The sequence below is a fragment of the Mus caroli genome, unplaced genomic scaffold, assembly GCF_978045245.1.
Source record: "Mus caroli unplaced genomic scaffold, Mus_caroli_1 scaffold_19, whole genome shotgun sequence".
Lineage (NCBI taxonomy): Eukaryota > Metazoa > Chordata > Mammalia > Rodentia > Muridae > Mus > Mus caroli.
The window spans coordinates 1,183,580-1,208,212 of NW_028227274.1; positions in this window are offsets into that span (position 1 = coordinate 1,183,580).

The window sequence follows — 24,633 nt, forward strand, 5'->3', positions numbered from 1 at the left end:
CCAGAGAACACTTGTCAGATCAACACTGCTGGAGAGGACACTCCTGCATCCTGGGTAGAATCATGATGGCAACTCTGATGGGACAAAAAGATGAAATCATGGTTCTTATTACCAACTTTCATGACATTCATTTGAATTAAACCTATCAAATTCCACTTGACAGTCAGGTTCAAAACAAACTCAAGGCAAATGGCTATCTGTGTGTCTACTAGCACACTAAAGTGCATGCTGGCTTCCAGGCTCTCCCTGTAATACCTCTCACAGAGTCCCTGACTCTTCTCAGCTCTTCTTGCCCTACCTCCAACCCTAGATGTCTCAGGCTCCCTTCTCTTCCCTTTTCCTAGCTTCCCATTCCTATATAACCCTTACATTTCAGCACCCTCTTGTCCCTCATGTTATACAATGTTAAACTGCCTTCATCTCAACAAGTACAGATTGGATTGGCTTGGCTGGGAACCTGATGACCACATGAAAGGAGTCTATCCACAATGCTGTGACCTGAGGACATCAGCCCCCAGAGATATTTCCAGGTTGGTTCTGCTGGATATGGGGATGACTCCCTTTGCTGATACACAGATAAGGATGGCTCTGCTCCAGGGTTCACATCTGGTTTCCTGTACACAGCTTTCTGTACCATAGGCCACAGTTGGTTGAAGATGCGTTGTTCTAAAACTGAAGTGAAAGTAGTAGTGCTTGTTGAGTGCAAGGTGCTCTAGACTACACCAAACTGAGGGTTGCTGGAGAAATGTGTTACAAAGCAATACCCCTTCATTAGGACAAAGTTCCCAGGCTGATGAACACTGTCTCAACTCATTCAAAACCCTTCTATGTTTCTTTGTGGTCATTGCCCAACTGGCGTCTTTAATCTTTGAAAAATCATGACAGCTATTTGTCAAAGAATACACGCCAGTTTTGTTACAATTTAACAAGCATCATAAACCATGGAAGAAAACACTTTTGAAAACCATTTAATAATTGAAAAATAATTCTATAAGATGACTTAAGAAAAACTGAAAAAAAAAAAACAGTAGAATCCCTTAAGGTCCCCTAAATCAATAACCTGTGCTAGTGGAAGCCCATAATTATGTATATTTCACTGTTGTGGCCCAGTCATCCATCTGTCCTGCCTGCCTCATTCTTAGAGGACCTCCTACTTCATTAAAACAAGTGGCACCAAGTTAATGGATGAGCTTGGCACAGACCTGGTGGCAGCCAGTCCACTGTCTAGGGGAAAGGGGAAAATATCACCAAAGTTAAAGATAATGGGAAGCTTGACACTACCACATGCTCTCTTGCTCTCTCGTGCTCTCTCTCTGTGTCTCTGTCTCTGTCTCTGTCTCTGTCTCTGTCTCTCTCTCTCCCTCCCTCTACCCCCTCTCTCTCCCTGCAAAACTCATAATATTTTTAAGCATGCAATCTTATTATTTTCCTCCCAAATGTTTTATTTATTCAGCATTTTTTTAAAAATTCTAATTTAGGATGAAAATATAATTTTCCATAATTCAGAATTGCAAGAGGAAATGATTACTTCTATTCTTAGCGTATCTTCATTTGTCAAAAGATTCTTGAAGCAGCAACCCCTTTCTATCCCTACATGTAGTTTTCATGACATCCAGAAGTGGACTTTCTTCTTATTTTCCTCAGGACCAGCCACTTTATGAGCAGGGCTACCAGATGCACTGGGCTGATGGTTGATATTAGGGCTGCATTATGAGCACTCTTCCTTTTCCCTTGGAGACTAGGTCTTGAGAGCCTCCTCCCCCAACATCTCTGCCCTTTGCTTTTCAGCTTGCTCTCTGGTGGCCCTAACATTTTCTGGACCCCTCTGCCATATTCCTTGATATCTCTTTCATCTAGCATGCCATTTCCTCTCTAGAGATGATTGACGCTGGTTCTTACCTAGGATGGAAAACTGTGTTCCTTTGCTGCAGGTAATTAGAGCTCAGCCCAGCCTACATGAGGCTTCCCTCCCCTCTGACACTCAGAGGTCTTTCCTCTGAGTTCATATAAGCCAGTGCTTATTCCTACCCAATCTGTAGACTCCTTAATGCCTGGGTTATACCTTTCCCTTCCTTGGTTTTTCCCAGTCCTCTTTGCAGGACCACATAATAATTGGTCATGAAAACTTTGGCGCTGTTTGGTTCTCCTGAACACCTAGAATGACAGAAGGATGAATGAGAAGCAACATCTTGCATTTATAAAACTTTTATTTTCAAAATGCTGCTTTCAAGAACTTTGGTGTTTGGTAAACCATGCCTCATTTCCTGCCAGTAACTCAAATGCAAACTGAGGAAGTATCTCCCCACTGTCACAGGTAACACATCTATCTAAGCTTATCCTCCTATGAGATCAACAGAGAGAAGGAAAGAAACTATTATGTACACTTTAGGTCTGCAATGTTCTCTGAAGGGTCATGTGTTGAACGGTTGCCTCCCAGCTGATGGTGCTATTTCAAGTGTTAGAAATGTCAGAAGGTAAGGCCTAGCTCATCAGGTAAGAAGAATTTGTGTGCAAGTGTAAGGATCTGAGTTCAAATCCCTAGAATATATTCAGCAGTATGGGAGAGAAGAAGGCAGGACCTCTAGGGCTTGCTGGCCATCAACTTAGCCCTAGGTTCAGTGACAGACTATGTCTCAAGAAAATAAAGCAGCAAGTGTTAAGATATCTGATGTCTTCTAGTCATGTACAAGTGCATAGTCACATCTGCCTGCACATATATTACCTATGTACACACAAACACACAAAAGAAATTTCTTCAAAAGTTTAGAAGGTGGAGTCTTCATTAAGAAAGTGCATCACTGGGGGTGTGCCTTTGAATGGACACTGAGGCCCTACCCCTTCCTCTCTTTCTGCTTCTTGGCTACCATCTCTCTTCCACAGGCTCTGGTACATTGTAGAGATCATGGCTCATGACCCCAAAATCTTGAACCAAATGTGGCCCTCCTTTGTCCCAGGTGTTTTGTCCCACTGACAGGATTCTAGCTAACTCACAAGCTAACTGGCCGGTCCACTGGGAGCCAGAAAAAGCATTCTTTCATTAGCCTGAACAAGAGGACATGTTTTTGACCACAAGACTCCTTGTTACTGAGGCCTGTATACCAGGCTGTGGCATTGTCTCATGTCTTCTCCACCTTACTAGTTAATCTCTGATTGTAATGGAAATCTGTTTTTTATCATGAATCATGAAGAAAAATACTTTCCCAAACTACGAAGGTGAATTATCATTTAATAGCTACAGTTAATATTTTGTTGGTTTTCCTTCTACTTTACTCCATGTATTTTATGCTGTATCCTTCTCTCTTTCTCTCTCTCTCTCTCTCTCTCTCTCTCTCTCTCTCTCTCTCTCTCTCTCTCTCTCTCTCTCTCTTTTCCTTACTACACTACAAGAGTCCCGCCACAGAGATGTCTTCCAAAATATTCACATGGAAGAGCCTGAGCCTTCTCACAAGTCTCCATTGTTCATTTTCTCTTTCCTCCGAAGTTGTAACTTTGAGTTAATGAATATAATTTTCAGACCTTGGGCTCTAAGCCAAATTCTGCAAAATATTCTTTTTCCTCATTGTTTACTCTGCTCTAAACTTCATCCAAAGTCTTCAATGTATTTTTACAGTTTCTGTCATCCCATGGCTTTAGAGAGCATCAAGAGCTTCTATGGAGTAAGTCTAAAGGAGGTTAGAAGTATGATGTTGATCACAGTCTCAAATAATTAGGATCTGTTATCTGTCATTGGTTGGTACCGTAATGAAAAAAAATCACAGTTTCACTGTCCCTGGTCATAGATCAAAGCCAATTCTAAACAGGGTAAAAAGAGTTCTAAAGAAAGTGCCCAAGCCAGCTGCATGACTAGGTACCATGTGCCTGCATCTTTCTTCCCCAGTGAGAGTGATGAGTGTCAAATGGAGTATGGAAAAGAGGGAATGCACAATAGCCAAAGCACATGGCACAATGCAGACCGAACCATAGCTACTGCTGCAGCCCAACCCACTGACTTTCCCTTCTCCAGTGTTTTCTAGCAGGTGACTTCTCAAAGGTTCTGCAACCACTTCCCAGGTACAACCACATTCTGCTTGAGATAAGAAACGACCCACTCACCTCTAGAAAAAAAGAAGCAAATCCTGACAGGAAGAGGGCCATATGAAACTGTGGTGGGGTTTATTTAAAGACATCTCTGTAACTGTAATTTCTAAGCTATAGGGAATAAATAATCAACTAAATAAAACCAACTCTGTGGCTATATTTTCCTGGCTGGTCTCTACCACATTTATACTGGCAGCACAATCCTTGGTAGAGAAGAAAAATCTAAATCTATAGTTAACTTGAAAAGCATTCATGCAAAAATAAAGGCCAGATTCAGAAGTAATCTGACTTCTGCATTGCCTTTCAAAACAGTATCCTGTTACAGGCTAAAGCAAACAGAGCAGTTTGGAGCTGACAGGCTGCGCAAAAGGGTAGATTGGAAAAGATTAAATATTTGTGTAAAAAACCCATACCCCCCTTCACAAAGGGCTGCCTCAGTCTGGAATAAAAGGAAAGGAAAGCAGGGGAGAGGGGGAGGGGGCTAGAAGAAAGCCTTATCTTGCAGGGGAAGACTGGGCTGGAGAAGGAGGGAGGATGTGGAAGGAAAACATCAGAGGGGCATGGGGCTCCTTGCCTGCCAGTACGGGGCTGGGCTCCAGTCCTGAGCTCCTAGGCTGCACTTTTGACCTCTTGAGGAAGCCAGGCCACTTGGGCTCAGGCACATGTGGAATAGAGATAAGTGGCTGCTTTGAAATTGCCAGGCTGGGATGGCAGAGAAGCTGGGAAGAGGCACAGCCTCATTCTACTGTCACCCATCAACACCAGCACATTAATTTGCAGGAGTTGGGATGGGGAGAAAGAAAGAGTGGGGGAGGGGGATAAAGAGGGGTGAAGAGAGGGTCTTACTAAGAAACAGAGGATGGGCATGGTGGGCCACTCAGGAGCCGGAGTCTATGTACAGTACACAGTAAATAGATGTCATTGTAGAAGAGCGAGAGCCAGCTGAGGACACAAAGCTGCATGGCCTCAGTATCACCTGCAGACTAAGACCATGTCTGAACAGGTATTCTCACCACAGCTGCTCAGGACAGTCACTACAAAGGAAGCTTATTTTATTTTATTTTATTTTATTAGATATTTTCTTTATTACATTGCAAATACTATCCCAAAAGTTCCCTATACCCTCCCCCCACCGTGCTCCCCTACCAACCCACTCCCAATTCTTGGGCCTGGTGTTCCCCTGTACTGGGGCATATAAAGTTTGCAAGACCTAGGGGCCTCTTTTACCAATGATGGCTGATTAGGCCATCTTCTGCTACATATGCAGCTAGAGACATGAGCTCTGGGGTTACTGGTTAGTTCATATTGTTGTGCCATCTATAGGGTTGCAGACCCCTTCAGCTCCTTGGGTACTTTTTCTAGCTCCTCCATTGGGGGCCCTGTGTTCCATCCTATAGATGACTGACTGTGAGCATCCACTTCTGTATTTGCCAGCTATACCAGGGTCCCTTCAACAAAACCTTGCTGGCATATGTAATAGTGTCTGGGTTTGGTGGCTGATTATGGGATGGATCCCCGGGTGGGGTAGTCTCTGGATGGTCCATCCTTTCGTCTTACCTCCAAACTTTGGCTCTGTAACTTCTTTCATGGGTATTTTGTTCCCTATTCTAAGGAGGAATGAAGTATCCACCCATTGGTCTTCCTTCTTCTTGATTTTCTTGTGTTTTGCAAATTGTATCTTGGGTATTCTAAGTTTCTGGGCTAATATCCACTTATCAGTGAGTGCATATCTAGTGACTTCTTTTGTGATTGGGTTACCTCACTAAGGATGATATCCTCCAGAAACATCCATTTGCCCAAGAATTTCATAAATTCATTGTTTTAAATAGCTGAGTAGTACTCCATTGTGTAAATGTACCACATTTTCTGTATCCATTCCTCTGTTAAGGGACAGCTGGGTTCTTTCCAGCTTCTAGCTATTATAAATAAGGCTGCTATGAACATAGTGGAGCATGTGTCCTTATTACCAGTCTGAACATCTTCTGGGCATATTACCAGGAGAGGTATTTGCTGGATCTTAAAATTGGTAGTACTATGTCCAATTTTCTGAGGAACTGCCAGACTGACTTCCAGAGTGTTTGTACAAGCTTGCAATCCCACCAGCAATGGAGGAGTATTCCTCTTTCTCTACATCCTCTCCAGCATCTGCTGTCACCTGAATTTTTGATCTTAGCCATTCTGACTAGTGTGAGGTGGAATCTCAAGGTTGTTTTGATTTGCATTTCCCTGATGATTAAGGATATTGAAATTTTTTTCAGGTGTTTCTCAGCCATTCGGTATTCCTCAGTTGAGAATTCTTTATCTTTGTACCCCATTTTTAATGGGGTTATTTGAATTTTTGGAGTCCAACTTCTTGAACTCTTTTTATATATTGGATATTAAACCCCTATCAGATTTAGGATTGGTGATAATCCATTTCCAATCTGTTGGTGGCCTTTTTGTTTTATTGACAGTGTCTTTTGCCTTACAGAAGCTTTGCAATTTTATGAGGTGCCATTTGTCAATTCTTGATCTTACAGCACAAGCCATTGATGTTCTGTTTAGGAATTTTTCCCCTGTGCCCATATCTTCCAGGCTTTTCCCCACTTTATCCTCTATAAATTTCAGTGTCTGGTTTTATGTGGAGTTATTTGATCCACTTAGACTTGAGCTTTGTACAGGAGATAAGAATGGATCAATTCACATTCTTCTACATGATAACCGCCAGTTGTGCCAGCACCATTTGTTGAAAATCCTGTCTTTTTTCCACTGGATGTTTTTAGCTCCCTTGTCAAAGATCAAGTGGCCATAGGTGTGTGGATTCATTTCTGGGTCTTCAGTTCTATTCCATTAATCTACCTGTCTGTCGCTGTACCAGTACCATGCAGTTTTTATCACAATTGCTCTGTAGTACAGCTTGAGGTCAGACATGGTGATTCCACCAGAGGTTCTTTTATCCTTGAGAAGAGTTTTTGCTATCCTAGGTTTTTTTTTATTATTCCAGATGAATTTGCAAATTGCCCTTTCTAACTCAGTGAAGAATTGAGTTAGAATTTTGATGGGGACTGCATTGAATCTGTAGATTGCTTTCAACAGGATAGCCATTTCGATTATATTAATCCTGCCAATCCATGAGCATGGGAGATCTTTCCATCTTCTGAGATCGTCTTCAATTTCTTTCCTCAGAGACTTGAAGTTCTTATCATACAGATCTTTCACTTCCTTAGTTAGAGTCACACCAAGGTATTTTATATTATTTGTGACTATTGTGAAGGGTGTTTTTTTTTTTTTTAAGAAGGAAGCTTTTTTTTTAAAAAATAATTCATTTGGGGAGCTATGATTATAGTTCAGGGGACAGCCCTTGCCTAAGCATATCTAAGGCTCTGCCCTCAGCACTGCCAGAAACAAAACCCAAACAACTGAGCCCTCAGCCTGATTCCCAGATCTCTAACTCTAACCTGTGGGCTTGTGACCCTGACGGCAAGGCTTCTAATAGTTCTAGGCCCTTGTCATTTGCCTTCTACTTGTCCAATGCTCATATTCTCAATGCTATTCTCTAGCTCCCCTTGGAGTAATCAATACATTGTCTTATGTAAACTCAAACCCATGTCTTAGAAACCCATGGGAAGCCAAAGAATGCCATGCTCCTTGGTCTGTAGAAAAGCATGATGCTCATTTGGTAGACTTGAAGCTTAGTCTAAGCCTTAGACTTGAAGGGATCCTATGTCCTCTCCCTCACTCTAGAGAAGCCATCAGTTGATTCTAAATGTAAAATTCCTAATTTTGCCAAGCATGCCTAAACATTGAGATCCCTCTCATGTAACCCTGGGCTAAGGCAATCAAGAGCACTTCCTGGGGATCATTTTAGGAAGCTGGCTTAGGTACAAGGCCAGGAGTGGCTAGCAAGCAGCTTCCTTAGGGCTCTGCAAACACTTAATCTAGGCCCCACTCTTAGAGGTCCTTAGTTCCTAATCCAAAATGGATGTGAGTGCTTTAGAATCCCCTGTTCCTGTTTTGGCAGTCAGGGTTGCATGCCATCTTGACAAGCCAGGCTGCTGGGAAGCAATGAAGACCTCACTCAGTGACCTGCTGCATAGGAGAACTGACACCAGGACACATTCTAACTCTCCCCTCGTCTAGACTAATCAGCTTGTTTTATTTACTCTTTAAAGTTTAATAATCCAAAATATTGAGGGCACTTAGCACAGCGTGGCCATTCCATTAACAGGTATGGAATAAGAAATCCAGAATCTATATGACTTGGGCTGCCCTTCCCACCCTTGGAAGCCTGTCTCCTTCTTCAGTGACCTTTATAGCCTGCTGAGTCAGGCAGTCCTCATTTCACACCTCACCCAGCATGGACACTAATTAAATTCCTCAGATCTCTGGCAATCTGAAAACAGTGTAGTAATGCCATCTCATGAGTTCGGTCGCAGTGTTAGAGCGTCTCATTTAACATTTCCACGTAGCTCATAAGTGTAGAGAGAATATCTTGTGTATAGTATGGATCCATTACCCGTCAATTTAAAAAATCCCATGGCCTATGGCTTAGACAGGAAATGGGAGGTGGGATATCTAGGAGGAGAAAGAACTCTGGGATAGAGCAAGACAGGAGATATGCCTGAGAAGATAAGAGGAGACAGATATGAGGAACACAGGTAATCAGCCATGTGGCAGAATGTAGATTAAAATAAGTGGGATATTTTAAGTTACATCGAGTCAGAGAAGAGCCTAGCTATATTGCCAGGGTGTTTGTAAACATATTTTGAGTCTGAGTCTTATCTCTGAGAGCATGGGGCTAAAAGGCTCAACTTCTATAGATATGCTTTTCATGGCATTGTGACTCAGTCCAGAGATCCTCCCAGTCTCAATCACAACAGAGAGGGCAGCCATGGTACCTTTCTACTACCCTAAAGGATTTCATCCTGGTATTGTGGTTGCTATTGACACAGTGGCTTTGAACCAGAACCTAAGTTCTTTTAGAGTTTGTGGAAGAGAAGTTGGATTCCTTACCTTGCCTCTATATTTTCAAAAATGTCTTTTAAGACCAAAATTTTGAGAAAAATCTAGGAAAAGTCCACCCTAATGAGGTCAGGGGTCAGCATGGGGACATAGTGTGACAGTTTACTGTCTCATTTGAGACTAAGTTCTGGGGTTGGGGAAAGGGCTGACTAGGCGGACAGCAGTGACTGGGCTGAGCAGTCAGCTAAGCATAGTGCCACTCTGGACATCTGAAGAGGGTGCTGCTGGAGTTCCTGCTCAGTCCCATATTCTGAAATCTCTAACTCAGAAAGTGAACTCAAGATAGCTCACCACCATACTTGCTCTACCATTGAAAATAACTAAACTTGTGCAACTAGCCCATATATCCACAGATCTATGAATAGCCAAGCAAGTGTGGTACATGTGTCATAAACCAAAGGAGATGGCTGGGGATGAAGAATATAAAGGGGCAGGAGAGTGGGGTTAAGAATAGAGGAGGGGGATCAGCAAAGGCAAACAATACCTAAAATGCTATAATAAAACATTCATGTGCTAATTTAAAAAATAAACAAATTCCAAAAAGTGAAGACAACGTGGTACCTACTTAGACACAGATGGTCTGATTCAGCTGTAACGGAGAATGAGATCCTGTCATTTGGAGGGAAATAGATGGAATTGGAGACCATCATGTTAAGCAAAATAAACCAGATTTGGGACAAGCACATGTGTTTTCTTTCATATATGTAATCTAAATACAGAGTAAGAGAGGGGGAGAGAGAGAGAGAGTGTGTGTGTATGTGCTTAGGACACGAGAAAGGGAAGAGGGAAGGAGAGGAGGGAACAAGAGGAGGTCATAGGACACCTAGACATGAAAGCTTATGGGGAGTCTAGGGAAGGGAGTGGGGCAGGCACTGAAGGGCCAACAATTAACTACAATGACTTATGTTTGAAAATGAAACATTTCTTTGTGCATTAAGCACAAGTTAGCTTTAAAATGCTTAAAAGAAAATGCCAATATTTCATTTTTTTAATCTTTTATGTCTTTCCTATGAATTCTGCTAAATATATTTCCAAAAAAAATGGCTTCACCAAATTTCTGGCTTTCAGCAAATAAGGAGTTTGAGATCACAGATTTCTGACTGATATAAATCTGTCAGAATCATACATCTGTCTATGTGATAGGAAACCATGCTTGTTGTCTCAGTGAAACTCTGCCACCTTTAACATCTAGGAGTATAGATAGATTAGCTGTTTGAGACAAGAAGGGACAGAGACATCAGAAGGATCCTCAGACATGTCCTACCACACTAAACACAGTGTTCTGAACCTGGGTAGGGGAGTGAGCCACAAAAAAACACCAAATGTTGAGCAACAGACAAGGGACCAGCGGAGCAATCCTAACTGATCAAGAGTGTGCTGATCTCGACCTCGTCAATAAAATTCAGATTTTTTTCAGAAGCGTTTGAATCATAAAGACTGTATCCAATTACAAAATACCACATTTATTAGCCAATTTTCATGCCAGATATGCATTTCTAGGTTAGATTTCCCCACATGCAGACTTGCGAACTCAACAGACCTCTTACAGCCACAAGAAACCAAATTGACTTCTATTGGAGTATGGATGCGCTCCTCTGGGTCTGACTGGACCATCAGTCATCATGAAGTAGTTGCCCTGGTTACCTAGAAACAGCCTTTTCCCTACAGTCAGGCAATGAAGCAGGAAACACAGCAGGGAGTAGGTTCATGGTAGTGTCTTGAGACCCTCACCTGAGAGTGTATTTCCCTCCAGTTTTACAGATAGCTACATGTGGTCTTGCAGAATGCTAGAACATATAGGAAATAGAAGGTTGCCTGCTTGTGGGGACTCTTTAGTGCCACTTCTGTGAGTAGTAACCTGTGTTGGAGTGAGGTTCTTTTCCCACCATGAATTGGCTTTATGTAACCCTTCATGTTCCTGTCAGTAACACCAATAAGCTGGTTCTCCAAACCAAAACTTGGATATACCAACCTCTATGGCCATTTAGTGCTCATCATGGAGGTGAATACACATTTATTTAAGTCACCTCAGGAAAAATCACATGGCAACTTCTAACCTCTGTCTTACTGAGGATCTACAGCCTACTTTAAACTTACAGAAAAGCCCAGCGTTGTACTGGTAAAGGCAATGAAGGAGGGAAAAAAAGAAAAGAAAAGGGAGGTCAGAGCAAGAGAAAGCAAAACTCCTAAAATCCCACACTGGGGCTCAATGGTATTCACATACTTGGAGGAAAAAAAAAAGTGTTCAAGCTAAGGCCTCCACTGAACCAAATCCTGGGCTACTCCCGCAGCATCCATCCCCAGTGCCAGAGTGGCTTAGAATGCGAGTTGCATCCTGTCTGACCATTGGATCCACATTTTCCCTTGAATTAATAATCTGACCCCTCTGGAGGTCTTGCTGTGTGTACTGAAGCTGTCCATTAACTCTCCTGTGCACTGCTGGGTTTGGTATCTAATCTTCAAGAGGAATTTCAAAAGCTCAAGGTCCCCATCTGTGAGGAATGTCGTGCAAATAAACAAAGCAGGCAAGTTCACGCTCAAGAAGACCTGAGTCTTTAAGTGTGGCTGACAAAAGTCCTTTAGACTGTAGACATTTGCAGCCTCGGGTAGAGGGAACAGAGAAGAAAATGAGCTCATGGAGAGAGATGCTCAAATCAGTGGGAGAAAGGAAAGCATGCAGCGTGGAGTGGCTAGCTACTGAGACATTAGGTTTCTATTAATTACATAAGCCTAACAACAGTTAGGCTGTTGTTGATGGTGTGTGTGTGTGTGTGTGTGTGTGTGTGTGTGTGTGTGTGTGTTATATTTAATGGGCACTCAGAACAAAGTGCAGAATAAAAATGTAGTGGAGTAGGTCTGGGAAGGGATTAATGCTAAAACTTATCAGTGTATTGAAAAAAGTTAATCCAAATATTTGTAGGTCCTGGGCTGTCTAAATCCCAAGATTTCCCACGATTATGGGGAGTATCTCACACAGTGTCAGCTTTCTCATTTCAAAGTCAAAACCACCCTAAACCAAACATAGACCTCACAGCCCAATGGCTTCTTTCTGATTTACACATCAGTATTTCTCAGTCTGTTGATTTAGCCCAGTCATCCTGAATGTGTCCTTCAAAGGAACAGTCTTTTAAATTTTCCCCTGGGAAACTGTCAGGCTGGTCTGTGGAAGAGCAGACTGAGACAGCACAGAGGAGGCTACAACTGAGGTACAGAGCACTTCTCTCCCTTTCTTATATTTGGTTATGTGACCTTCATTTCAGAATAGTCATATAAACAGTTTTGGGCTTATATACATATATTACAAGTTTGGGCTTGTAATAGATTATGCACTCTGTTGGTCATGTATCTATTCAGGCCTCCCATAATGGAAAGGCAACTGAGGAAACTGAGGTATTTGAGCCTCAGTTGGAAACATTGAAGCTACCTGAAAGTCTGAGAGTCCTAAGACAGTGAAAGACTGGTAGTGTCACCAATCACTATTGATTGTATTTGTTTGTTTGTTTAACATTTTTATTTATGGGGCACATTTGCCATAGCACACCTGTGAAGGTCAGAAGACAACATACAGCCTTCCCCTCTCTCCTTCCGCAATGTGTGTATTGAGGATTAAACAGTCAAGCTGAGTGAGTAACACTGAACTATCTGACTGGATCAAACCGAACTACTTTTTAAAATGATAATAGTAATTACTTTATATAGAGCTTACTTTTCAGTAATTTCTCCATCTGTGACTCTTGCATGACTCACCAAAAACTTAGGAGGAGTTCAGGGCTGTACGTACTGAGGAGCATGGGAAAGTCTTAAAGACAGCAGGGGGCAGACTAGAACTGGGACCCTTGGGTCCCTTTGCCTTTGAAGCCTGTACACATAACTGTGAGACATGCTGTTCTGTAGCTCAGGCTATGTACCTAGACCTCAGGTGTGGAGGAGAGTGCTCACCTTCTCCCCCTTTCCTTAGAGCCCTCAGTTTCCTCTGAGCATCACCTCACACATCTGGCTGGATGTCATGATTGGTCATTTTCTAATAGCTGTTAAGCAGGTGTAGGGACGGTGTAACTTGACTTCACGATGAGATGGGTTTATTGTTGTTGTTGTTGTTACTTTGTAGCATCAGTATCAACAGGAGACTTGAATGAGGACTAACAGAACATTTGTCAAGCAGGAAGGATTGAAACCTTGGGAACTTGCATTCTTCCCAAAATGTTTCACAACTGTGAATGTTGAATCCAGAAGTGAGTGGCTCTCAACATTCTGAGTCAGCATGAGCTGTGCCTACCCCATCATCAGCTCCCTGGCATCTCTACCCACTACTGCAAAAAGCACCCAAATCTAAACCTCCCAGCCCCAGGAAGTGCAAAACCATCAGCTTCCATAATTCTGAACCAATCTTACCTCGATTTATAATCACTACTTAAGAAGAAGTCAACTTTACAGGCGACTCTTTAGCATTTATTTGAAATAGACATCAAGGGCACTCACCCTACTTTATAAATCCTTCTCAAGTCAAACAGTGTCCCTTAAGAATACTCAGAGGACAGAGTTTACACAATTCTTCCTTAAAAGACAAGGCCACTCCTCTTAGGTCTAAGTACATATTTGGTCCTTAAAAATATGTGTTCTGTCTCTGATGCCTTTCACAGGAAACAGAATAGGAGAATGGGCATGCTGGGTGACCCCTGCTGTGTGTGTCTGTGAAGTCTGCAGGGGAAAGATCACTCAGAGTTAGACGGCATCTCTCATCAGTGGTCTACTGCTCATTAGTTGTAAGGAAAACCCTTGGTGATTATAGAGAGTGATGCATTATACAGTCTAGTTTTTCTTTTCTTTTCTTTCTTTTCTTTTTTTTTTTCTGTTGTGTTAGTATAAAGCTTAGGCACAATGCACACTCACAATCTTACACTAGAAGTGAAACAGCAAGCAGCTGTTGTGGGCTGCCTGGCCTTCCCAGCCAGTGTCTTTTCCCTTGCCTCCCCTGTGTCACAGGGCTCCCCGAGGTAAAGGAGCATGCACTGAGCAAGTGTGACCCCGGTTCTGTACCTTCCCACTTTCCCCACCTCTTTTCTCATTTTTTACAAGTCATTATATGGTGTAAATGTATATGGTGTAATTAGTAATCAAGTCAAATACTATGCCCCTGCATCTGTCTACAAAATTTCCAGTGAAACCAGGGAGTTCCCACATCTCCCTCTCACTCCCCAGGCCTCGTGGAAGGAACAGCACATTGCGGAAGCAGCGCCCTCTGTCAAGGCCTGAGTCCATTCTCTTCTTGTTTAATGATGGCTACATCTTTCCTCTCTACATTACAGTAGAAGTTTGTATAGTGCAGTGCCATTATCTCTAAAGGAAAAGCACTGCTCCACGATATCACTTTTAGGATGAAAAGAACTAAACAGGCCTGCCATGTAGGAACACACACCCAGTGAATTTTTCAACAGATATTTTGTTTCTTTCCAGTATTACACTTAGCAAAGATGATAATGCACCAAAGCTTCAGTACACACACATGGGTGCAGGGAGCTGGGGGAGGGAGAGGGAGAAAGTTTCAGTACACACACATGTGTGCAGGGAGCTGGAGGAGGGGGAGGGAGAAAGTTTCAGTACACACACATGGGTGCAGGAAGCTGGAGGAGGGGGAGGGAGAAAGTTTCAGTACACACACATGGGTGCAGGGAGCTGGAGGAGGGGGAGGGAGTAAGTTTCAGTACACACACATGGGTGCAGGGAGCTGGAGGAGGGAGAGGGAGAAAGTTTCAGTACACACACATGGGTGCAGGGAGCTGGAGGAGGGGGAGGGAGAAAGTTTCAGTACACACACATGGGTGCAGGGAGCTGGAGGAGGGGGAGGGAGTAAGTTTCAGTACACACACATGGGTGCAGGGAGCTGGGGGAGGGGGAGGGAGAAAGTTTCAGTACACACACATGGGTGCAGGGAGCTGGAGGAGGGAGAGGGAGTAAGTAAGAGAGAGGGAGAGGGAGTAAGTAAGAGAGAGGGAGAGGGAGTAAGTAAGAGAGAGGGAGAGGGAGTAAGTAAGAGAGAGGGAGAGGGAGTAAGTAAGAGAGAGGGAGAGGGAGTAAGTAAGAGAGAGGGAGAGGGAGTAAGTAAGAGAGAGGGAGAGGGAGTAAGTAAGAGAGAGGGAGAGGGAGTAAGTAAGAGAGAGGGAGAGGGAGTAAGTAAGAGAGAGGGAGAGGGAGTAAGTTTCAGTACACACACATGGGTGCAGGGAGCTGGGGGAGGGGGAGGGAGAAAGTTTCAGTACACACACATGGGTGCAGAGAGCTGGAGGAGGGGGAGGGAGAAAGCTTCAGTACACACACATGGGTGCAGGGAGCTGGGGGAGGGGGAGGGAGAAAGTTTCAGTACACACACATGGGTGCAGGGAGCTGGGGGAGGGAGAGGGAGAAAGTTTCAGTACACACACATGGGTGCAGGGAGCTGGAGGAGGGAGAGGGAGTAAGTAAGAGAGAGGGAGAGGGAGTAAGTAAGAGAGAGGGAGAGGGAGTAAGTAAGAGAGAGGGAGAGGGAGTAAGTAAGAGAGAGGGAGAGGGAGTAAGTAAGAGAGAGGGAGAGGGAGTAAGTTTCAGTACACACACATGGGTGCAGGGAGCTGGAGGAGGGGGAGGGAGAAAGTTTCAGTACACACACATGGGTGCAGGGAGCTGGAGGAGGGGAAGGGAGAAAGTTTCAGTACACACGCATGGGTGCAGGGAGCTGGAGGAGGGGGAGGGAGAAAGTTTCAGTACACACACATGGGTGCAGGGAGCTGGAGGAGGGGGAGGGAGAAAGTTTCAGTACACACACATGGGTGCAGGGAGCTGGAGGAGGGGGAGGGAGTAAGTTTCAGTACACACACATGGGTGCAGAGAGCTGGAGGAGGGGGAGGGAGAAAGCTTCAGTACACACACATGGGTGCAGGGAGCTGGGGGAGGGGGAGGGAGAAAGTTTCAGTACACACACATGGGTGCAGGGAGCTGGGGGAGGGGGAGGGAGAAAGTTTCAGTACACACACATGGGTGCAGGGAGCTGGAGGAGGGAGAGGGAGTAAGTAAGAGAGAGGGAGAGGGAGTAAGTAAGAGAGAGGGAGAGGGAGTAAGTAAGAGAGAGGGAGAGGGAGTAAGTAAGAGAGAGGGAGAGGGAGTAAGTTTCAGTACACACACATGGGTGCAGGGAGCTGGAGGAGGGGGAGGGAGAAAGTTTCAGTACACACACATGGGTGCAGGAAGCTGGAGGAGGGGGAGGGAGAAAGTTTCAGTACACACACATGGGTGCAGGGAGCTGGAGGAGGGGGAGGGAGTAAGTTTCAGTACACACACATGGGTGCAGGGAGCTGGAGGAGGGAGAGGGAGAAAGTTTCAGTACACACACATGGGTGCAGGGAGCTGGAGGAGGGGGAGGGAGTAAGTTTCAGTACACACACATGGGTGCAGGGAGCTGGGGGAGGGGGAGGGAGAAAGTTTCAGTACACACACATGGGTGCAGGGAGCTGGAGGAGGGAGAGGGAGTAAGTAAGAGAGAGGGAGAGGGAGTAAGTAAGAGAGAGGGAGAGGGAGTAAGTAAGAGAGAGGGAGAGGGAGTAAGTAAGAGAGAGGGAGAGGGAGTAAGTAAGAGAGAGGGAGAGGGAGTAAGTAAGAGAGAGGGAGAGGGAGTAAGTAAGAGAGAGGGAGAGGGAGTAAGTAAGAGAGAGGGAGAGGGAGTAAGTAAGAGAGAGGGAGAGGGAGTAAGTAAGAGAGAGGGAGAGGGAGTAAGTTTCAGTACACACACATGGGTGCAGGGAGCTGGGGGAGGGGGAGGGAGAAAGTTTCAGTACACACACATGGGTGCAGAGAGCTGGAGGAGGGGGAGGGAGAAAGCTTCAGTACACACACATGGGTGCAGGGAGCTGGGGGAGGGGGAGGGAGAAAGTTTCAGTACACACACATGGGTGCAGGGAGCTGGGGGAGGGAGAGGGAGAAAGTTTCAGTACACACACATGGGTGCAGGGAGCTGGAGGAGGGAGAGGGAGTAAGTAAGAGAGAGGGAGAGGGAGTAAGTAAGAGAGAGGGAGAGGGAGTAAGTAAGAGAGAGGGAGAGGGAGTAAGTAAGAGAGAGGGAGAGGGAGTAAGTAAGAGAGAGGGAGAGGGAGTAAGTTTCAGTACACACACATGGGTGCAGGGAGCTGGAGGAGGGGGAGGGAGAAAGTTTCAGTACACACACATGGGTGCAGGGAGCTGGAGGAGGGGAAGGGAGAAAGTTTCAGTACACACGCATGGGTGCAGGGAGCTGGAGGAGGGGGAGGGAGAAAGTTTCAGTACACACACATGGGTGCAGGGAGCTGGAGGAGGGGGAGGGAGAAAGTTTCAGTACACACACATGGGTGCAGGGAGCTGGAGGAGGGGGAGGGAGTAAGTTTCAGTACACACACATGGGTGCAGAGAGCTGGAGGAGGGGGAGGGAGAAAGCTTCAGTACACACACATGGGTGCAGGGAGCTGGGGGAGGGGGAGGGAGAAAGTTTCAGTACACACACATGGGTGCAGGGAGCTGGGGGAGGGGGAGGGAGAAAGTTTCAGTACACACACATGGGTGCAGGGAGCTGGAGGAGGGAGAGGGAGTAAGTAAGAGAGAGGGAGAGGGAGTAAGTAAGAGAGAGGGAGAGGGAGTAAGTAAGAGAGAGGGAGAGGGAGTAAGTAAGAGAGAGGGAGAGGGAGTAAGTTTCAGTACACACACATGGGTGCAGGGAGCTGGGAGAGGGGGAGGGAGAAAGTTTCAGTACACACACATGGGTGCAGAGAGCTGGAGGAGGGGGAGGGAGAAAGCTTCAGTACACACACATGGGTGCAGGGAGCTGGGGGAGGGGGAGGGAGAAAGTTTCAGTACACACACATGGGTGCAGGGAGCTGGGGGAGGGGGAGGGAGAAAGTTTCAGTACACACACATGGGTGCAGGGAGCTGGAGGAGGGAGAGGGAGTAAGTAAGAGAGAGGGAGAGGGAGTAAGTAAGAGAGAGGGAGAGGGAGTAAGTAAGAGAGAGGGAGAGGGAGTAAGTAAGAGAGAGGGAGAGGGAGTAAGTTTCAGTACACACACATGGGTGCAGGGAGCTGGGGGAGGGGGAGGGAGAAAGTTTCAGTACACACACATGGGTGCAGGGAGCTGGAGGAGGGAGAGGGAGTAAGTAAGAGAGAGAAGGGGGAGGGAGGGGGGAAAGAAGGATAGAAGAAAACAAGTATAGGAAATTGGTTCTACTTTTTCTACTGTTTCTTAGATTTTCACCAGTGGGTAGAGCTAATTTCAGAGGAAGATCCTGTACTTCTGAGAAGAGGATATTCACAGATCATCTCCAGACAGCAGCAGCACCAACATCACAAATGCTAGCTGAAATATTATTTTTCAATGATTGTTTCTGTCAACTGATGGGCCACAGAAAATCTATTTGGCCTTCAGTCCTTGACACAGCCTACTCAGGGATGGAAAGGAAGCCTCCTCTTGAATCAAGAATAACTCAACGGCCCTATGCCAGCTCCTCTGAAGTCAGACAAGTTGGATTGTCCTTGCAGAAGAGACACATGGACTTCAGAAGAGGCTGGACGAGTCTGGGATATTGGAGTGCTGTGAGGTGTGGACACAGCACTACTCTGGTGAGAGAGTGGGCTGGGGTGCCTGGAAACCAAGTGGGGTCTGGCCCAGTGTGCACAATGAGTGTAATAACTAACTGTTGTCTTGGTGAGAGGACCAAGAGTCTCAGTACACCCATTAGACATGGGCTAAAGAAATTGCTGGATCTTTCTGGAATCATAAAACCTCAGTACTAATCTAATTCCAAGTAATGTATGGACTTGGGCAAAAATGAAGGAGGTGAGTCGGGTGCGGTAACACCCCTGTAATCCCAGTACTTAGGATAAACCTGGGATACGGAATGGCACCCTATCTCAAAATTCAATTCCAAAAGACAATAATGATTTAAACTAAAAATCATTCTAGTCACAGAGCAAGATTTAATTGGAATTAAACCTTGGCACAATGTTTCCTGGTACTGACTCAGGATCAGGAGAGGAAACTCCAACATGTACAGACTATCCAACAGGAAAGTCATCCCATCTAAAGGAGTCTCTAGTCTAGAGTAGACCATTGCAAAGAGGGCCTTCTGCCTTGATGCCAAAAGCCACTGGGCAAGAGCCTGAGTTCCTGATGTTGAGTTCAGTTCCCTGCTCATGGCTTTCTCTGCCTACTGCAACAGATAGTGGCAGCTAGGACCAGAGATTGGTCTGCTGCATTCCAGAGATGATAGCAGCCTTCCAGAGCTGAACCCTTTAGGCTCACATCAGCAGCAGGCCTGCACTGCCTTCCTCTGGGTTTGTGATGCCTGTGGTAGTAAAATGAATAAAACAAAAACAAAACCAGACAACTTACCGCTTGCTGTGGGAGAGTATCATAATAGTATCACCATAATCTCAGGACAGGAGATGTGTGGATTACTGATCATGGTAAGCTTAGAGGTCTTAGCTCTAGAATGAATTCACATTCTAAGAGAGGGACTGTTAGTTTCCTTTCTCCTCTCTATGACAAAATATCACACAGAGACAACTTAAGGGGGATTGGCTCCTGGATTCAGAGAGCTCAGTCTTCAGTTGGCCTCCTTGTGTCATGATAGTGGGAGTGTGTGGTGGAGAAGCTTCATTATCTCATAGCAGAGACAAGGGGCCCAGATAGTTTATAACTATCAAAGGCACATCCCCAGTGGCCTACTTCTTCCAGCAAGGCCCACTCACTACAGTTTCCAGTCTTTCCCAAATGCCATCCCCAGTTAGCAAACTAGGACATAAAATGAAGGTGAATATAATTGGATTCTCGGTGGTTTTATATTCTAAACATTGAACTAGTAAACGATCCTTCATGTTGTTTCATCCCACATGGGTCCCTAAACTCCTTATAGATTCACTGACAGAAACAGCAAATTGGTGAAACACAAAACATAGTACCAGGGCCACCTTTAGTCCCTCTTAGATCAGCTTACTTTATTTCTCAAAGACCAGTGATGTAAAGACCTTCTGCATCTGTATGACACCTGCCCTGTATTCTCTATGTCCTGGGTGCATAGGAATGGTAGCTTGATAAAAATTCTGGATAATAATCAAAATCCTCACTGCTCACTCAAGCAGCTTCTAACATCATCTGTAAATGCTATGCCTATCCAAGGGTCTCTGTCGAGCCGAGCCATTTCTTATCCTATAAATATTAAGAACAAACAGGCCAATAAATGGGCCAGGTGATGCTATGACTATGCTGAATGAGAAAAAGACTGGAGAGCGGCTGATAGTTGCCACCATTCATCTTCACTGTCAATGTGACTGGATTCAGAATCACCCAGGATATGCATCTCTGACTGTGTCTTGAAGGAGTTTCTAGAGATGTTTAAATGAGGAGAGGAGACCCTCCTGAATGTGTGTGTCACCATCCCATGACGTTGTAAAAGGAGAAAGTGTGTTGAGCCCAGCACTCATCTTTCTCTGCTTCCTCTGGCAGAGACAGCAGGACAGCTGCCTCATTTTCTTCTGACCATGCCTTTCCGATCTTGATGGACTCTATGGCTCCAAACTTTGACTCAAAGTAAACTCACCCTTCTGGAAATAACTTTTTGCCAGGTAACAGCAAAGAGAAAAGCAACAGATAAGAGTCCAGGGGTTATTATAGACCTTCTGCATTTTCAAGGTTTGATGTTCACCGGTTCTACTCTTGATAGTCCTTGGCTCATTCACTGAGACTTTAAATACCTGGGTAGAGAAACTCAAAGTGTAGTGCCAAGACTAATTTATTCCTTCTCTCCAAATACTCCATTTCCCATTTAGCCACAGCTGGCTACCAGCTGACCTGTAGAAGCCAACACCGCAGATAAAAGAGTTCTCAAGCTCACAGCCAGCCAAGACATATTCATTTCACTCCTGTCCTAAAACAGTTTTCTATCTTCTTGGATCCACTTTTGATGGCAGACTCTTTTCTGACAACTTATTTAATAATTACATTCACATTGGTATGTGAAAGATGCACACCCATGCACAAATATTGACAGGTCCTAAGCATTTGAATTTTATCTTTCCACTTATGGAGCCACGTGGCAGAGTTATGTTCCTTGGTCAAACGGACTACAGAGGATCCATTATTAAAATCCAAGCTTCAAAGCAGGAAGCTGGGATTAGTGGTGGCAGTGGCTTGTGTGATATAATGAGTGGCACTTGGAGCTGCAAACACCTATGTGTTAGAGGATAAGACATCAGACAGGAGGCCCATCAAGATCTGCCCCTTCTAACCCTGGAGTCTTTGTTAGCTTGGACTACTCACCTTTGACCTTACTGGAAAAATACACCAGACTTTCACATTTAGCATGGGTCCCCCTGTGCCCTGACAACTGCAGTAACCACAGGGCAGGCTTCCAAACACAAGCAATTCCAGAGCAAGTGTGCCTCTGGTCCCACATAGGTTGCCCCGACACCAAGGGAAAGCTGTGTGCATTTATGACCATGAAAAGAAGAGGAGCATGTGCCTGATAAAGCCAGGTGAGCATTCAGATGGCAGAGGCAGAAGTCACGGGCTCTTTTCCTTCACCTCCCTTGATCAGTGATCGGAACCCTTGTTGGACCCAGCTACCGCTTTCCTTTGTAACTTGGCTCCAAAGAAAAGGCATAGCCTTCCAGAAGCTGACTGGGAGGTCTACATTTGAAAATCTTTTCCCATGCTGCTGAGAAGCAAGCCAAAGCAACCTAACCCTGAGTTCACCTTGGTAATGAGGATCTGGTTCCCAGTGACTGAGAGAGTAGACCCCTAGTAGGCCCCAGGAGAACCCTGGCAGGATTAAGGAAGCTTCAAAACAATCAAGATTCTTCTAGAGGGTCTTCAGGGACCACCTATGCCGGAGATGAATCACTTGCACAGGGATAACACACATCCCACTAACAATGCCACCCACAGGCTCCAGAGGACCCATGGGCTTTTAGAGAGAGAAAGAAAACTCCCTCTGGTTGGGAATTGAATTTATCTTCTCCTTGAAGAGCGTGTGCCTTCCAAGCCAGGAAGTCAGCTGATTTCCTCTGACATCTCCTTCCTGTTGACTTAGGACAGAATTAGTTAAGCTAGTAAGTACTTGCCTTTAATCTACTGCCTCAAATTTTTAAAAGATTTTATTTACATTTTAAAAGTATGTGTTTATGTGTGTTTCCACATGTAGGTTTCTGCACAGTAGAACAATGCCTGTAGAAGCCAGCAGAGGCCATCCTGGAGCTAGAGTTGTTGGCAGCTATGAGTTCTGCAACATAGGTGTCAGGAACTGAACCCAGGTCCTCTGCAAGAGCCTTCTGAGCTCTTATCCACTAAACCTTTCCAAAGCTTCTACCTCAGATTTTTTTTGATCAAAGACCTAGAGAGAAGGAGCACCCAAGATAGCTGAGCAATCACAGAGACTTGGGAACAATTCCCAACTGTAAAGATAGATAGAGAGGATCAGCTCTACAAAACTGTCCAGTGACTTTCACATGTGCACTGCGGTGCACACATACACACATATCGTGTATGCATACTCACTAGTAATAATGATAATAATAAACAATTTTAAAGACCTAGAGAAGAGCAGAAGTTTTATAAAATATCCCAAAATCCATGCTAAATATGAAATTTTTCATCAAAAGCTATTAACTTTATAATATGGAATGTGGCTGATTTTTATTGTTGTTTTTGAAAGGAAGCATGTTCTAGGAAGCTGGAAGCTATAGTCAACAGTCAGTAAGAGACATCAGAAGTCCGTTCTTCCCTAAGTAAGCTGACTAGTTGGACAGAATTGTTATATTCACCACCCTGCCAAGTCTAAGGCACACAGGCCCTATGTTCACACAGACACAGAGCTTAATTTGCCTTTCAGAAAATTAGTTAGAAACCAGTTTTGATGACATATACCTGTAATCCACACACTCTGTATGTAGTCTGAGGCAAGAAGATCATAAGTTAAAGAACGTTTAACTCACTCCAGTCAGAATGCCAATCACTAAGATCACAAACACCAGCAAGGGACTGTTTATGCACTACCGTGAATGTAACTCAGTTCAGCCTCTATAGAAATCAATAGGGAAGTTCTAAAACAAACAAATAACAACAACTAAAAATAAATGGACCATTTGACCCCACAATACTGAACTCCTGGGTATTTCTTTCCCAAGAGGCTTAAGTCAACATGTCACAGAGATTCTTGCACATCAATGTTATTGTTGCACTTATTCACAATAGTTAAGTTATGGAACCAATCTAGAAACCCATCAACAGAGGAAGGGTTAAAGAACATGAGATATATGCATCTACACATGTGCATACACACATGCACACAAACGTGCACACATGGACACACATGCACACACACACACACAGGCATACACACAATAGAATTGTATTCAGTCATAAAGAACAAAATCGTTTTGTCTTCAGTGAAATGGCTAAAAAAGAAAATTATCATATTAACAAATGAATTCAGACTGTAAGAAAGACAAATACAATTTCTCTGGCCGATGGATCTAGCTGTCAGATAGACCATAAACTCATGTCTGTATAATGTCATGAAAGAACAAGTAAAGGGTAAGCACCATAGGGGATGAAGTACTAACAAAGGAGAGAGAGAAGACAATGCCAGCATTTGGAGAACATAGTCAAATGTTATTGTGTGTGTGTGTGTGTGTGTGTGTGTGTGTGTGTGTGTGTGTGTGAAAATGTCTACGAAAACCAATACATCTATATACATCAATAAAAAAGAAGCCAGGAAGAGATGGCAGATTTCATAAATGCAGCCATTACACTACAGAACCCATTTGATTCACACTGTGCTCTCCATGTCAAAAATGTCAAGATAAACTTAATTTGATTTTGAGGCAACTTATATGCCCAACAAGCATAATTTTGGAAAAAGACTTACATTCAACACAGGGAAATGAGCTTTGCTCTGTTGGGTAAGCATGCTTCTGTGCATTTACAAGGCATCATGGCTCTGTCCTTGCCTGGCTATGAAAGAATTTAATTATGTCCTATTGTGTCGAGCTGTGGATTAACTTTAATTTTCAGAAGCTCCCAGGATGCAAGAGTCAAGGTTAGCACTCCAACTGGAAAAATTTATTCTAAAGCCTATGCCACCACTGTGTGAGGAATCCCATTGTCTCTGTGGCATAGCAACCAGTCCCAGGAGGGCCGATCCTACTCAGCAAAATTAAGGACCCAGGAAGTCACTAACACTGAGACCGGCTTATGGAAAAGATATCAATATTTAAATTGCTTAGTATCTGATCAAAATCAGACTCCATGAAATTAATTCTAAGACTTATATGGGTAGCATGGTGGTCATTATAACCACTCTTGGCAGATGCAGGCGAAGCTCATTGGAGTTAACATTTTAATGAACATTTCAATTCACCATACAGAAACTGTATTCCTCCTGAGTGGGCTGGCCAAGTAGCCCTGCTACTCCCTGGGGGCACATGATGCCAGCTCATATCTTAGAAATGATATTTGACCTAATATTTGGTCCACCAACTGGGAATGAGGCAGCAAGAGCCATATG